Source organism: Marmota monax, unplaced genomic scaffold (assembly GCF_021218885.2).
Source record: "Marmota monax isolate L192 unplaced genomic scaffold, Marmota_monax_Labrador192_F-V1.1 WCK01_AAM20220418_F8-fsc00368, whole genome shotgun sequence".
In the NCBI taxonomy this organism is placed as follows: Eukaryota; Metazoa; Chordata; class Mammalia; order Rodentia; family Sciuridae; genus Marmota; species Marmota monax.
Genome location: NW_026695118.1, coordinates 229,749 through 246,014, shown reverse-complemented (window position 1 = coordinate 246,014; position 16,266 = coordinate 229,749). Strand labels below are relative to the sequence as shown.

The following is a 16,266-nucleotide window of genomic DNA, read 5'->3' as shown; positions in this document are numbered from 1 at the left end:
GATGGTCACTAATGGCACCACGAGAGTGGGCTGCGAGGTGGTTGTGGACACACGGGCTCACTGTGGCCGGCACATCAGGTCCCACTCCCCTACTGGACCTGGCATGGGTGGGAACGGACCCTGCACCCCATCCTGATGCCTGCAGAGCACTCGGTCTTCCCAGTGTCTGCTTTCTGTGTCCTGGAAAGGGGACAGTGATGTTGCCCTGCAGGTCCATCGAGGGGTCTCAGGAAAGCGGGCCTCTGCCCAGTGCCTGTGAGGGCCCTGCAAGCCGCCTGGGTTCTCCTTGGGGGGACGGGGCTGGGGGACGAGAGAGAAAGTGGGACGTGAGCAAAGTCTAGCAGGTGCCACTGGACCAGGGGCCCTCGGGTCAGGGGAGCACTGCCTTGGGGAAGGACGTGGACTGCACCTGGACGCAGGGGTCCAGGGGTGCAGCCCAGCAGCTGGCCCTGCAGGCCCAGGCCAGCCTGTGACGCCCCCTCGGCCCCCGGAGACGATAAAGACTCACTCCAATAACAGCAAACTCTAATTACAGCCCAAAGGCCACAGAGGACTGATCTGGAAGAGGACACGCCTCGTATCAGGGACCCGGGGCTCCCTCGCAGGGCCTGGGGTTCTGGCCAAGGGGACAGGCGCAGGGGAGATTGGGGACAGGGAAGGGGCAGTGGGTGGAGGCGGACAGGCCAGTGGGGAGCCGGCAGAGGGTCCTGCTTCCTCCGGCCAGCCCAGGGTGGGGGAGCCCGGGGCAGCCTGGACCTCTGGCCTCCCAGGCCCTCCCTGCAAACAGGTGGAGAGGGGACGTCCCCGGGCTCAGGAGTCCCGCAGGATGAAACAGACTGGCATCGAGGCTGAGCCTCCAGGTGGACGGAACCCAGGAAGAGGGTGGGGTCAGCAGGTGTCCACAGAGAGGGAGGGAAGTCCCCAACAGGGGGCCAGGAGGGTCCCTGGCCACTGCCAAAGGTCCCAAGATGCAGCCCCTCGGACGGGAAGACCAGCCCCAGCCAGCCCCCAGGAGATGCCCCGCCAGAGGAAAGCCCGGCTCCCTCCCTCCGGAGCCCCAGGGAGGAAGCGCTGAGCATGATGGGGAGATCCTGACCTGGGGCCTTGACCCAGGCAGGACACACCCATCCTCTCTGATGGCCACGCTTGGGGGTCCCAGCCTCCAGCAAGGCCCTGGCCAGCCCTGCACGTGAGCCAGTGGTTCAAGGGACAGAGGCCCTTGGGGTGTCCCCTGAGGGTCCGTGGGCTACGTTCTCCCCAGCTCCCCAGGGTGAGCACAGTTTGCACCCACACTGAGAGCCGCAGCAGGTCAGAACCCCAGACTCCCTGCAGCTGGACTGTGGCTGGAACCACCCAACTGCACAGGGAGGTCCGCACAGGGCAAAGAGAGACAAGGGCAAAGGGGCCACCCGAGGGGGTGCCGCACAGAATGGAGGAGGTGGCGTCTGCTCGGGCCCCTCAAGAGCTCGGTTCCAGAGTTCGGGGAGAGGACAGAAGCCACTGCACCCGCCATGCACCAGTCACTGTTCTGAGCGCTTCACGTCTACCCGTGATGATCACCCTGGGCGCTGATGCCGCGGTCCCTGTGTTGCAGAGGAGGCACTGAAACATGAGTCAGTTAGCCAGAGAGCCCCGGGGATCACCTTAGGTCACGAGGCCAGCCAGGGGCTGGCACATCCCCACAATGGGGGACAGGACCGCCCACGTGGAGAGGGAGGGAGTGCAGAGCCTGCCTGCAGGATGAGTGTGTGCAGAAGCCTCCAGACTGTGGGTGGACACTGACTGTTCTGGTGAGTGTAGCCCAGCCCAACTACCACACAACAGGTAAAGATGTACAAGTCCAGGAGCCCCATCCTGGCCTGGGTATATCCCTGTGGAGCTGTGAGAGATGTCTGAGGATGTACACAGCAAGGTAGCTTATCATGACTCCAGATGTCCCCAAGACAAGGGACTGAAGCATCATGGGGCATACGCTCTGTGAAGTACTATACAGCAGTGAAAAAGAACAAACCATCCAGTTGCCAGGTAGGTCATCCCAAACCTCCTGCCATACTGTGCCCACATATAAAGGCTCTGGATTTGTGAACAGTGTAACTGTGTTGGAACTCATACAAATTTGTTCAAAATGTAAAAAAAAAAAAGTGTGAGAATAATCATCACTAAGTTTAGGGACCAGGAGGAGGAGATCAAGATGAGAACAGGATCTTTAACAGCTGTGTGAATAAGCACCACACAACTGAACTGTGCACCCACAAGTGGTTCAGATGGTCAGGTTTATGCTGCATGTATTTTACCACAATTAAAAAATTGAAGAAGCCAGATGCGGTGGCCCACGCCTATAATCTCAGCATCGTGAGAGGCTGAGGGAGGAGGATCGTGAGTTTCAAAGCCAGCCTCAGCAACTTAGTGAGACCCTAAGCAACTCAGTGAGACCCTGTCTCTAAATAAAAAATACACACCAAAAAACAAGGACTGGGGATGTGTCTCCGTGGTTAAGTGTCCCTGAGTTCAATCCCAGGTACCAAAAAACCCACCTTTTTTTGAAGAAAGTCGGGGAGCGGGAGGGGACCTGAGTGGGTACCCAGGGAGTGCCCAGTGTACAGGGATCGGTTCTGCCCCGGGAGGGGGGTCACTGCTCAGGTATTCACTGTATTATTCTTTATACCTTTGATCGTATTAAATATTTTACAATTAGTGAAAGATTCATGAGGGATTCCTTAAATATCTGAGATGCCGTGAATCTTTTATAGCTCGTGTTAAAGCATCTGGAAGAGGCTGGGGCTGCGGTGAGGCCAGGGGCCCTGTGGGTGGGGTACGTGGGGAGAGGGCCCTAGAGGGGACCCTTCAGCCCTGGGAGGGGGACTAAACCGTGACCTCTAAATTGGGAGCCTCTCCCAGGAGCTTCCAGACACTGGGCTTCCACGACCAAGCTCTGGGGTCGGGTCCAGTAGGGCTGGGCAGGCCCGGGCAGCCGCCTCCACCAAGGCCAGGGGAGGCCGATCCCCTGGCCCTGCGGCTGGCTCCCAGGGCCCCCTAGTTCCCATCTGGGGGCACAGGACCCAACTTGCCACCCAGAGATCAAGGGCCTCGAGCCCAGGGCTAGATCTCCGCCTCCACCCCCTTGTGGAAAGCCTGCGGTTACTCAGAGGCTGGTGGCCCTGGTGACATGAGCTGACTTGGCACATGTTATATTTTGAGGGTTTTTTTGGGGGGTGGGGGTACTGGGATTGAACCTGGGGTGCTCTACCCCCCGAGCCCTTTTTATTTTTTAGTTTTTTTCTATTTTAGAGGCAGGGTCTCGCTAAGTTGCTGAGTTGGCGTCCCCGGCATGGCCACCGTCCCCCGCTACGTGTTTGATCTCACGGGGGCTGGCACACGTCCCACTGGGACAGAGCAGAGAGTCACGGGACCATCCCATTTCACAGACGGGGAAACTGAGGTGGAGAGCAGGGGACGTGGCAGTGAGCGGCACAGTGGGGTCCCTCCCGCCCCAGGCCAGGCCTCCGGACGCTGGGCAGTGAGTGACCGTGGCACATCAGGGAGGCCAGAGATGGGTGTGCAGCGGGGTCCAGCCCAGGAAGGGCAGGGCTGAGCTACAGGCCCGGAGATCCCGAGCAGGAAGACCTTTAGAAGCTCTGTGGTGCTGCGGGGGCTCAGGTCTGCTCTGGATGCCCCCAAGGGGTCACCTGGTCCCCCTCCTGCCTGCATCAGGGCTCTGCAGAGCCGGCTCCCTCTGCCCAGGCCTCCAGCCCGTGCCCTGGCATGGGGCCTGGGGGAGCTCACTGCAGACGGGGATGTGGCTTCCCGACCCATTCTTGGGGTCACACAGCCCCTTGGCGTCAGACGCAGGGGACCTTTGGAAAGCTTTCTGGGGAAATCGAGGCAGGCAGAGGAAGCCCCCACCCCGTCTCCCCTCCCTCTCCCCGATTGCAGGTCCTGGCCTCCTCCCTCCTGCGCTGGGAGAGGGACTGGGTGGCTGCCACAGGAGCATCGTCAATTCAGAGGGGACCCTGCCCAGGGGCTGCCGGCTGGGCCTCATTTCTGGGTTGAAGAAGCAGCTTGTGGGTGTGGCCATCTCTGAGAGGCCGGCACCTCATGGATGGGGTGTCCAAAGGACCCTGGCAGAGCCAGGCTCTGGTGGGGCCGTGTTCAGAGACCCTGTGCCGGGGCACCCATCCTCAGGACATCAAAAATCTGGACCCGGAGGGGGGATACTCAGGAGGAGATGAGCTGGCACTGGGACCCTCTGCCCGTGGATGCCACAGCGATCAGAGCCAAGGTCCAAGGCCGGGCGCGGTGGCACATATCTGTAATCCCAGCAGCTGGGGAGGCTGAGGCAGGAGGATCGCAAGTTCAAAGCCAGCCTCAGCAATGGAGTGAGGCCCTATGCAACTCAGCGAGACCCTGTTTCTAAATAAAATATAAAAAGGGGGCTGGGACGTGGCTCAGTGTTTAAGTGCCCCTGAGTTCATTCCCTGGTACCAAAAAAAAAAAAAAAGAGAGAGAGACAAGGTCCATGCCAGCGAGGGAGGAGGGAATCGGCCATCAGGGCGGGCGGGAGGCCTTTCCGAGTCCCCCCCTGCTCTCTCATTAGCTTTAATGCGGCCTGGGCCTCGCCTTCCCCAGCCAGAGCACGGGCGGAGTGGTCTCAGGTGCCTCCTGGCCTCTGCTGTTCTGTGGGACACTGATGTGGCCTCCTTCTGCTCCTAGCAGAGCGCAGTGTGGACACTGAATCATGCACACCGTCGCCGTCCCCCGGGGCCCTCCCCATCCACACTGTGCGCTGACTTGCTCTGCCTTCCTGACCGGCGAGGGCAGGCCAGGCCACGGTGAGGCCCTGGAGTGGACCAGGGTGGCCAGCCCCGGTCCCCACGTGTTGTCCAGGCCTGCTGACAGGCCTCCCTCAAGGTCCGAAGGCTCAGAATGTCCGAGAATGTGAGGCCAAGGCCTCTCATGGGTCACCATTTTCTTTTCTCCTTCCTTTAAACGTAAAGCCCAAAGCTCAAGCAGGGTCTTCGTGAAGACCTTCCAGCCAGGCAGGACCCAGGGCAAAGCCCAGCCAGTGGGATGAGAAGGCAGTTGCCATGTTCCGGGGTCAAATCACCCCCTTAAAGAGAACGGGCACAGATGAGGATGTGATGGTAGGAACTAGAGCAGCCACTTTGGTTCTAGACATCGGAGCTCTAGGTCAGGGGAACAGCCCTGGGCCACAGCCCGCTGGGCTTTTTGGTAAGTGAGCAACAACTTATCTATCTTATTTAAAGTCGCTTGTTTTTGGAGGACTGTGTATCACAGCTTGTCTTAACAGGGACTTATCACAAGGGAGGAGGCTTGGCAGGATCTGGAGATATCCCGGGGATGCGGGGATGGGGCAGGGGGGAAGAAGTGGGAACACAGATCCGTTCCTCCTCCTCCTCCCTTGGCCCCCGGCTGACTGTGCTCTGCCCCTGTGCCCCTTCTCACCCTGGGGAGGCCTCCTCTAGTCCCTCCAATGCCCTCCGGCCACCCTTCCCCTCCTGGAAGCCGGCTCTGTCCGTCTGCCCGTGAGCTCTGTGGGAGCCATGTCCCCAGCAGCCTGGGCTCCAGGGCTGAGCTGGGGCTCCGGCTCCCCACACCTCCTGGGCGGAGCGCATAGTGGGTCTGCAGCAGGTGCCCGCAGCCGCGCCGCCCTCCTAGGTGGCTCAGAGCCTGAGTCAGGTAAGCAGCCCGGAGCCAGGCTTGCTGGGTGCCAGGGCGTGGCAGGGGCCACCGGGAGCCCTCGCTGGGCCTGGGCCTCTGCCCCCGTGCCTGTGCCCACACTGTGCCACTCAGGTGAGCTGGGCGAGCTCAGGCGAGCCGCCTGCACACAGTAGATGTTCAGGATGCCCAGGGCGCCTTCCCCCCACCCTCCTGCGTGTCCAGCAGGAAGCAGGATGGGCTCTGAGCCCTGGGAGGGCTTCTCCCTCCTGGCCCCGCCCCTCCCCGCCCCTCCCCCACCACCCTGTGGCCCCTCCCCTCCCCTCCCCCTTCCCCCCCACCCACTTTGGCTGCGGGTCCACAGTTGGAGGTGGGGCCTGGGCACGGTGCACACTTCAGACACGAGGCCCAGCCGGCCTGGGGCACCGCAGACACAGCCGGCCAGTGCAGGAGAGGCCACCGGGCACTTGCCCTGAGGCTGGCCCAGCCCCTGGCCCCTAAGGACCCCAGGCATCACCCGGGCCTCACCCCCGCAGATGCCGGCCCCCGGGGTGGTGCTGTGTCACTGGACCACCCCAGCCGCAGGGGGACCTGGGGACAGATGGAGGCCAACACAGGATGCCACACAGGGGCCCGGGTGCAGGGGTGGGGGGCAGGGCTGAAGAAGAGGCACAGCAGGGGCTCTGGTGCCTCCAGGTGCCACCCGCTCCCTTCATCAAGGAGACCCAGCCAGAGCTGCCCCAGCCCTAGCTCGCCAAAGAAGAGCACAGAGAGGGTAAGCAACTTGCCTCAGATAGAACAGCCGCTTAGCAACGGGCCTCGAGTTGGACCTGGGCTGGGACAGGTCTCCTGCATGGGGTGCCAAGGACAGGGCCAGAGCCAGAGGGGGGGCAGGCGTGGAGGGGAGGAGCCAGCCCAGGTGGAAGGAAAGGTCCCTGGTAGTGACAGCCCTGTAGGGTCCCTGGCCAGGGGAAAAGGGTCTCTGGCAGAGAGGCCCAGGCAGGGCCACAGCTGCAAGGGGCACTGTCCCCACTAATGACATCACAGGAACCACAGCGTGAATCCTCTGAGGAAATACAAAGACCAACGCAGCCCTGGGGTAGCCGGGGGAGGGAGGGGCCAGAGGGCAGCGCTGCTGGACCTGGACGCTCTTGCAGGGACTCTGGGTCTGCAGGGAGGAGACATGAGGAGACTGAGGCAGGGGCTGCCCCGGGGTGGGGACTCGTGGGCAGGAGAAGTGTGGGGTGGAGGGAAGAAGAGGGGAGGATGTAGCTAGGGGCAGGGAGAACTTGGAGGACGCCATGACTCAGCTCACAAATGCCATCATGGACCTTGCGCGTGTGCCATGCAATTAGTAGACACCAAGCAGCTGCGTGGCAAATGGGTGAAGTATTTGGAGAGCAGACCTCGTGGGCAGGAGAAGGGGCTCAGTGCCCCCTGTTGTCTTCTGGATAATAAGGAACAGACTTAGCTGGCAAACACCCTTCTCCTTTGTCTCCTCTAGCTCTTTCTCATCTTGGACACAGATACAATGGCTGGAGTGCAGCAGCCACCTTGAGACCATGAGGACAAATGCTACCAATGATACAACAGGAAGGTACAAAGAACCTAAATCATTGACAACATCCCAAGGCTGTGTGCCAACTCCCCTGTCACCCTCTTTACATGAGAAAAATAAAACACCCCCACTGGGGTGCAACCACACAGTGGTTGGATTTCTGTCTTATATGCCAAATCCAATCCCTCACTGACAAGGTATAAAATAACGCTGGATTGTTTTTATTAGAAAGTTACTCTCAATTTAATTCTTTTCGATGTTCCTGATTACATCAAAAAGAAAGCCTCATATCGGGGTTGGTGAGTCTTGAACACCTCTGTGCACTTGCTGTTCTTCCTCTCTGTCTTTCTTTTTAATAAAGCAATAGCAGACCTCGGGCTCCCAGCCTCCCCCCGGGCTATAGCATCCGACTAGAATTTAATAACATTGTTTTCTTTCCACTGAATTTATTTTTATGATTATGAATTCTATTTATGGCAAGGGAGCCTTGTTGGCAATTTGTGTAGTGCTATAAAGCTTCCTTTTAAAATAAATGTATTTAAGTTTAAAAAAAAATAGATTGATTTAGAGAGAGACTGTCAGAACCAGCCGGAAGGGTGGAGGGGTCTGTGAGGGGACGCCCCAGCGGGGACGTGGGGTGGGAGACGGCACGACGGACCTTCAGCCCTGGGCGGGGGGGGGGGGGGGGGGGGGGGAGGTCAAAACAGCCCCATGGCATTCTGGGGGCTGCATCTCTGCCGTCCAGGGGCTTGTCCAGCCTGGAGAGGGGAATGGCTTCTCCTGGGCCTGGGGGGTTCCTAGTAGGCCCAGGGTCAGAGTCGTGGTCATGGGCTGCGAGATTGGGCAATGAGCTGTGGGCGGGGGGTGGAGCTGTCCTGGCCACCAAGCTGCTAAGTCAGAGTCCCAGGCTCCTTCCCAACCGCCTGTGAGAGGCAGGACTTCCAACGCGGGCTCCAGAGCGGTGACCTTTGGCTAATTAGCCTGGGCTATTTGCTCTGCAGCCGCAGGCTGATCTCTGGACAGCAGCTCAACAGGCCAACCCCGGCCTGTCGCCCAGGGCCCTGCTGCGGGGCGGGGGAGGGGCGGCACGGGAGCCTGTGCTGGTGGCCTTGGGCAAGTCGCAGGACACCCGCAGGGAGTGGCATCGCCCCACAGAGCCCTGCTCCACCTCCATCCACACCTGCCTCCTCCTGTCTGTCTGTCTGTCTGTCTTGCTGTCTCACACCTTGGCTTGTCCCTCTGTCCCTGGTGCTGAACACAGAGTCCATCCAAGGTCCCCTGAGGTCACTGGAACGCAGAAGCGTCCCCTCCGGATTCTTAGTCATTGCTTCAATGAAAGCAACCTTGGTGGCACGGGGAGGAGGAGGGAGGGGACAGGAGCCCAGAAACTTTCCTCACGATGACGAAGCGGTGCATCTAGTGGGGACCCTGGAAACAGTGCGTCCCACCCCCAGGTTCCTGAGGAAGCCCTGGCAGAGCCACACCGCCATCAGACCCCGCCGCGGGGGCCGCGGTGCCATCTGCTTCGCCACCTGCCTTGCCAGGTAGCTGGGCTGGGGAACGTCCCTCCATTCAACAAGCGTCGGCCCCCTGCCAGGCTCGGGAGGCGCAGCACAGCACAGCGCGGCCAGGAGGGAGGAAAGCAGGAGCCCTGGGCACCCACGGATGTCCCCGTCACCCCCTTGTCCAGGGCAGCTCCTGATTCCACCAATGCCCACCTCGAAGGAGGGACACACCAGCCCTTGGACAGACTGACAAGTTGGAAGTGGAAAATGACTTGCCCCGTGTCCCAGGTCAGCAGAGTGGGTGGGGACAGGGGGGCCTGGGAGAGGGGAAGTGACTGCAGGGTGCCTGGGGAAGGGGCCAGGCGGGCGGGTGCAGCCAGCAGGATCCCGCCTGCCTGCGCCACCTCGCCCGAGGCCACCCAGCCTGAGTTAGCCGCCCCCAGCTGCCCACCTCCCTGACCTCCACTCTCCACCAGTCCCATCTCCTGCTAGAGCCACATCCCACCACGGCCTGGGGCTTATCTGGATGCCTGGGGGTCTCCGAGGACCAGAGTGGCCAGAGCTGCTGCCCCTCCCTCTGTCCTGGGGACACTGGGCGCCTGCTGTCTGCCTCCCAGGGAGCCTGGATGCAGAGGCAAGTCCCCACCTGGGTCTGGCTAATGGCAGGTGCTCCACGGGAGTCTGAAGGGTGACCTAAGGGAACTGGTGGATTCACGGTGCCCCTGCCAGTCCCTGGGCGACACCCCCCTTCACTCTCCCTGGCCCCTTGGCCTGGGCTCAGCTGCTCTCCAGTGCGGATTCCTCTCCAGCTGAGGATGGTCACCTCCCCCAAAAGGACTCCCGATCCCCAGCCCGAGAGACACCTCCCAGGGGGTCCAGGCGCAGGTTTGGTCTTGGGGTACTTTGCTCCTGGAATGGGAAGGTACTCCCCGATCTGGCTCATCGCCCCGTACTCCCTGGTGGAGCACTCAGCTCAGAGGTCCCTGCTGATGTGGGGCGGGAAGGAAAGGCTGCGGAGGCAGGGGCACGTCTCCTGCCCGGTGACACCCCGGTGGCCGGCACCAGGGCAGACGCTTGCTCACTCCTGTACCCTTGTGCAAGAGAAAGACTGGGAGCCGGAGCCGGAGACCCATGCCCAGACCAAACCACTGGGACGCCCTGTGGGCCTCAGTTTCTCCACCTGTAACATGAGAGTGGCGTGGCCGACCCTGGGGGCCTCTCCCACTGGAGATGGCCAGGCCCCGCGAGGCCCCTGAATAACTTCACTAGCCATTGGAGCAGGGGGAGTGAAGTCCGCTGGGACCCTCCCCAGAGCCAGGTCCACCCTGTCTTCTGAGAAGTCTGGTGGCCATTTGACACCAGTAGAATAGGCACATCTAGGAAGAGTCGAGATGCCTGTGTTCCCCATGTGATCAGAGAGAGAGCCCCACAAAGTCCCGAACCCCTTTCTCTCACTGGCCTTTAAAACCGGCCTTGAGTAAACCCTGGGTCACTTTAAACAAATGCAAAACCCGGCAACGCTCAGTCCTGAACGCAGAGGCAGCCACCCACTGAGAAAACCCAGAGCTTAAAATCCAAAATTTCCAAATGGAAATGGGTACAGTGGCGCACACCAGTAATCCCAGCAACTCGGGAGGCTGAGGCGAGAGGATCTCAAGTTCAAGACCAGTCTGAGCAACTGAGCCGCAAGATAAAAAAATAAAAAAGGCTGAATGGAATGTGGTCCAGCGGTAGAGAGACCCTGGGTTCAATCCCCAGTGCCAAAAAAAAAGCACTACATTATTTCCCAACAGCACCTCCTCCTGGTCACGTGAGGTATGACGACACAGCTCTGCAGGACCACACACTGAGCCAAAGCACCTGCATCTGAGCTCAATCTCAGTCCAGAACTGGGCAAGCAAGACCACCAGGAGGAAGTCAAAGTCCAGTTGCCTGAGAGGCAGCCCATGGGATTGCGGTAAATGAGCCCACCCCACCACCTGCCACCTGCAGGCAAGACTCTCAGCAGGCACTCCCCAGCAGGGCCTGGCCTAGCACTGGACGGAGGCTGCAGACCCAGCCCCTGTCCCTCCGGGAGGCACTGTTGCATCCAAGAACCTGCCTTGGGTTCAGGATGAAGCCACGTAAACCTTGTCACCCAGGCCATACCACGTGACTCCACATGCACATCAATCTCAGGGCTGTCCTGGCTCGTCAGGGGGCATTGTGACAGGCCCCCAGCAAGGCCACCACCTACTTGGACCCCTTCCAGCTCCCCGACACCCCCAGCTGCTCTTGCCCACTCCTGAGGCAGCCCCTCTGCCCTCACCCACCTGCAGGGACAGCCACCTCTGACCAGGATTCAGTCCCTGAGCAATACTTCTTCCTGAAGGACATTTGGCTTGGCTTCGTCCCCTTCCGGGACTGCGCCAGCCCAGGGCCTACCTCACAGCCCCTAAGGAGGCGGCCCTGCCCCCTTGTCGAGCACGTGATGAGCGAGACTGTCCCTTACCTGTGGGTCAGGGCCCGTCAGCCACCCAGCACAGCTGAGGAGTACAGACGAGTGGACTCGTGCCTGCAGGGGTCACGGGCATCTTCTCCTGGCTTCAGGACACAGAAGGACAATGGCTGGACAAACGGTCGCCAAGGCAGTGCCCACTGTGGAGAGACAGAGGAGAGGTCTGAAGCGCACACCCACGGTGGCTTCAGCCTGTGGAAGGTCCTGCCTGTCAGAGCCACCAGACGCTGGTCCCCTGTGCACTTTACTGCTGTGGTTATGCCTCGATGACAGGAGAGAGCAGGGGACTTCTTGCTGCACCAGGGCCCTCGGGGCAGAGGCACAGACAGCCGGTCTGAGGCAGCAGCTGGGCTGCAAGGCACCCAGGAGCAGGTGGTCACCACACCAGTTCCATCCTTGGCCACTCTGCTGTGGCCCAGGGGTTGGTCACCTTCTGGGCTGCAGTCCTGGAGGCTCTGGGACCAGCCTAGTGGGGACATTCAAGGCTCCCTGTGTCCCCTGATTCACTTGACCTCCATGAGATGGAGGCCAGTCTGGCTAAGCAATGACCCTGGGGAGCTCACCAGCCCTGGGGTCCCAGAAGGTCCCTCCCCACTCCAGGGCACCTGCTGCTTGGAGGCAGGACACCAATGCCAACCAGACCATCCTGAATGCAGGAGAAAATGAGGAAAGAAATGGCAGCCTCAGGCCAGGGCCCAGCATGGACAAGTGCTGAGACGCCCGGTCTGCCCAAGGTGACATGTCCACCCCAGGCAGCCTCTCATTCCACTCTCTGTCCCTGGGAGGTGGCACTCCACCCCTGTTTTGCAAATGGAGACGCTGAGACTGCGCAGAGGAATCCTTTTCCCCAGGGTCACACAGCTTGGATGTGGTGACAGAGCCACATCGTAGACAAGGCCGGGTCCCAGGTGTGATGCCACCACTCTGAGCTCTTGGTGAATGAAGATGCTGAAGGGCCGGGTGGAAGGTGCCGCAAGTAGAGGAGGACAAGTGACCAGAGGAGGTGGCATCTGCAGGACAAGGCCTTTGCAGGTGGTGCAGGGTGGGCGGGGCCCTGTGCTGCCCACAGCAACCCTCCGCGGGGCGGGAGCCACCAGCCCAGGCCTGCCCACGCCCACCCCACCAGGGCCAGGCAGGAGCCGGGCTGAAGGCAGGCGAGGAGGAGAACCTGTCGCCGGAGGAAGTGTGCGTGTGTGCAAATAGAAGAGTGACTGGCATGTAATTACCTAAAATTGTTGGTTAGAAGCGGATGTAAATAACCAAAAAATATGTGGGGAAGTGGGGGGAATGTTCATCAATTAGAGCTAATTACTTAACAGCTAATTCAAATAATAATGGACTGTATTTGAATATGCTAATGAGGCTAAACCTGTCTTGGAAAAGGTAATTGAAATAAAAACAGCAGGAGGTTCCAGGCTGAGACGGAGCCCGGGGACCCAGGCCCAAGGGCTTCCTCCCCAGGATCCCCTGCGAATGGACGTTGGACACAGGGCACTGACTGGTCCTCCGCCCGGTCCAGCAGCCAGGGACGCCCAGGGGAGGGCAGGATGGTGGAGGCCTCGTGCAGAGCCCCACTTTACAATGACGTTGAGTTCAGAGAAAATGTGGGAGGCCCGACCCCAGACACCGTGTCCAGCTCTCTGACTTTCCAGGGAAGCAACAAGGGCCTGAGCCCGGGAGCCACTGAGCCAGGCCAGGCCACCGGGCAGGTCCGGGGCCGCTGGTCCCTCCCCGGCTGTGCCAGTTCTGCGTGGCTTACACCCAGTGAGGGGTGCTGAGCCCAGGTCAGGCTCTTGTCCCGGAGCACACACGGTGAGCACACACCAGTGCACACACGCATGTGAACACGCAGACACATGCATGTGTGGGCACACACAGGAGCACGCCTGCACACACGTGCACACACTCACAGCTGCTGCTCGGCACACCTGGCCTGAGCATCCAACGTGTCTCTCAACCCTGAGCTTGAGTGCAGCATCTTGCCAGGACCCCCAGGGGGCTGAGCGGGAGGCCACTCGGCCAGGGCGAGGCTCAGGCCCATGCAGGGACCCGCTAGGGAGCCGGGCAGGTGGGGGTCTCTGGGACTGTGCTCTGTCTCCACAGGAAGGCAGGTGACTCAAGGTGGCTTTAAGTTAGCACTCATATTACCACCAGAAACCCACGCGTCCGAAGGGCCTGCGTCAGTAACAGCTGCGTGGACGTGGACGTGCTGTGGACGTGCTGGTGGGGGGGCGGAGGGGGGGAGCTCAGTTGAAGTTAAAGTTGGGAAACCAGCCACCACGGCCCTGGGGGCTGTTCTGGGGCGGAGGCAGCGCCCCATCTGCATCTGGCGCGGATCCAGGCGGCCCAGGAGGTGGAGCTGCTGGGACCACAGGGCCACAGGGCCGCAGGGCGTGAGGTGGCACCTGTAGGCACTGGGATAGGACTGGCCTTTGAGCCACACCACCTGCTGGGGTGCCCCTAATAAGCTCCGGAAAGCTCCCCACCCCGCTTTGGTTTCCCTTGACCTCAGAGGCCACCTGGGCTGCAGAGGTGACCATTGAGGAAGCCCTGGAAATAACACGGTTGTGTGTGTGTTACTGGAGGTTGAACCTGGGGCCCTCTGCCACAGTGGTACATCCCCAGCCCCCTTTATATTTTCAACACAGAGTCTAACTAACTAAGTTGCCAGGCTGACCTTTAACTTGAGATCCTCCTGCCTCAGCCTCCTGAGCACCTGCGATCACAGGTGTGCGCCACCACACCCGACAACACACACACAGGTTTCTCTATGATATCTGGGGACTCATCAGGCCCCCCAAGACCATGGGCGGACTCTAAATGCCTAGGACAGATGGGGAAATTTGCCGATGAGAACGAAGGCCCAATCCCATCAACTCAATGGCCATGGGTCAGGTGGGGCCGGGACAGGAACCAGGGGTTCCCATTACACAGAGGGGTAAACTGAGGCTCTCGGGGGCCAGACTGCACAGCTGGTAGGCGGGAAAAGGAAGCCAGGGCTCCAGTGTCGGGCACCCACTGTGCGCAGCAGGGAGAGGCCCGGGCAGCACACACACGGGCAGCCACACACGATGCAGAAGCAGCACTCCATTGCTGCCTGGAGGCTCCCAGGGGCCTCAGAAGTGGGGGCACCCCAGTCTCCTCCTTCTGCCAGGACGGGGAACAACTCATCGACTTGCAAATGTCCGGGTAAGAGGGGTGGGAAAAACCGACAGCGCCCAAACTTGACATTTGCATTTCAAACACTTATATCAGCAAAACAAATAACAGTAATTATACCATTTGCATATTTTGTGCAATGATTGTTTAGCGAGGTGGGAGGAGGGGGGCCTGCTGATGCCAGCAGTCCGGCCTCCCGCAGCTGTGCCACCCCGCCCCAGGATGTCGCCACCACCTCCCACCCTGCCCGCCTGGCCCTGTGCTGACCCCTAGGACCTGCCCACCTGGGGCCGGGCTCTGGCTCCTCCAAGCTCAGCCCTTAGACACTGAGGTCTCCCCCAACACGTCCCTCCCTGTCGCCCAGCAAGTCCCGCCTTGGGCCTCCGCGCTGGCGGGCTCCCTGCCTGGGAGCCTCTGTCCCATATTTGCATTTACCCAGCTGGCTCCTCACCACTCACAGTCCAGCTACTGGTCACCCCCTCCGCCACTCCAGGAGCTCCACCAGGCCAGAAGCCGACCTTGAGTCCTGTTGGACAGGGCTGAGGCTTTACTTGGTATGGAGCCCACCAGTCCTGGCTCTGCCACACAGTAGGTCTTCAGCGAATAGGAGGTGCTCTGACCCAAGTTCCTGCCTGCTTTCCACTGTGTGCTGGACACTAAGCCGCTGAGGATGTCCAGGCCTGGCATGTCCATGCCTCCCAGGGATGCATGGTGGAGGGGTCCCCAACTCACAGACGTCTTCAGGGGGATATTGAGTTGAGGAGGAGGAGTCAGGTGGGAGAGGTGGGCTGGTGAGCTCATCTCCCCCACACCCACCCATTACCTCCAGAATCCCAAGCCAACCCGTGCTGTGGTTCGAGGGGCTTCCTGGGCATCCAGGGTGACCCACACCAGGGCTGGCTGTGGCTGTTCTTGGGGGGCCTCAGGCAGGTCTCCAGGCCCCATCCACCTTCCTTCTCTGGGCACAGGGACTCCACAGCACCAGGGACCTGGTTGAGACCCACTGGCCACTCATCTCCCTGCCCTCTTGGCCACAGATGGTCTCTGTGCCACAACCTGTTGGGCAGACCTTGAATACAGTGTAAATGTCCCAGGGAAGGCCATGGGCAGACCCTCAGGAATTAGCCTGTCCAAGACGAGGAGCTAGGCCCTGTTGGTGGTCAGGACATTGGGCTGTGTCCCCAGGAGGCTCAGAAGGGGCTGTCCAGGGAAAGCCTGTTGGCCAGGCCCTGGGAGGGGTGAGGGTGGGGGAGCAGAATCCAGCAGCCAATGTGAGCACAGCGTAAGTGGACGACACTGTCTATGGTTTGTGCCCGAGTCGCTGTGTCTAGGTGTGACCAGGTGTATACAGAGGGTCTGGTTGCAAATGTGCATGTGTGTCCATGCAGGCGTGTGAGGGTGCATGTGTGTGCTCGTGTGTAAGCACATATGTGTGTGTGTATTACAGTCATCTCCAAGCCGTGCCGATCCTTTTGCCTGGATCAGGGACAAAGAGACCTCTCACCACCCAGTCTGGGGAAAGGAGGGACAGATTCAGCCCCCTCAGAGCTGGGGAGGGAGCTGGGCCCATGTGCCAGTTCCCCACCCCCATCACAGCTGGTCCAGGGTCCAAAACCCAGAAACAGCCAGGCTAGGATGCAGGCCCCATCTCTGAAGGAGGATCCTCCCAGACAGCAACAGTGCAGGGCCCCCAGTGCCATGCGACTTGGTGGGTTGTCTTGCTGAACCATCCCCAAGCCCCTTGAGGTGGGAACAACAGTACTGTTATCCCGCTTTTCCGATGCAGAAACGGAACCTCAGAGAAGTGATGTCACTCGCCCAAGGTCTCACAGAAGAGCTGGGATTTGTCCTGAGCCCGCCTGGCTCTTGTT

The 16,266-nt window shown here is 60.4% G+C and overlaps 1 protein-coding gene across 1 annotated transcript in view; it reads right to left on the bottom strand.

Moving 5' to 3' along the window:
- Elfn1 (extracellular leucine rich repeat and fibronectin type III domain containing 1) overlaps positions 1–16,266 on the bottom strand; it is a 62,231-nt gene that overhangs the window by 14,497 nt on the left and 31,468 nt on the right. The window contains exon 2 of the mRNA XM_046428167.2: positions 11,231–11,376. The gene's annotated coding sequence lies outside the window, so the exon portion shown is untranslated. The remainder of the gene's footprint in view (positions 1–11,230; positions 11,377–16,266) is intronic.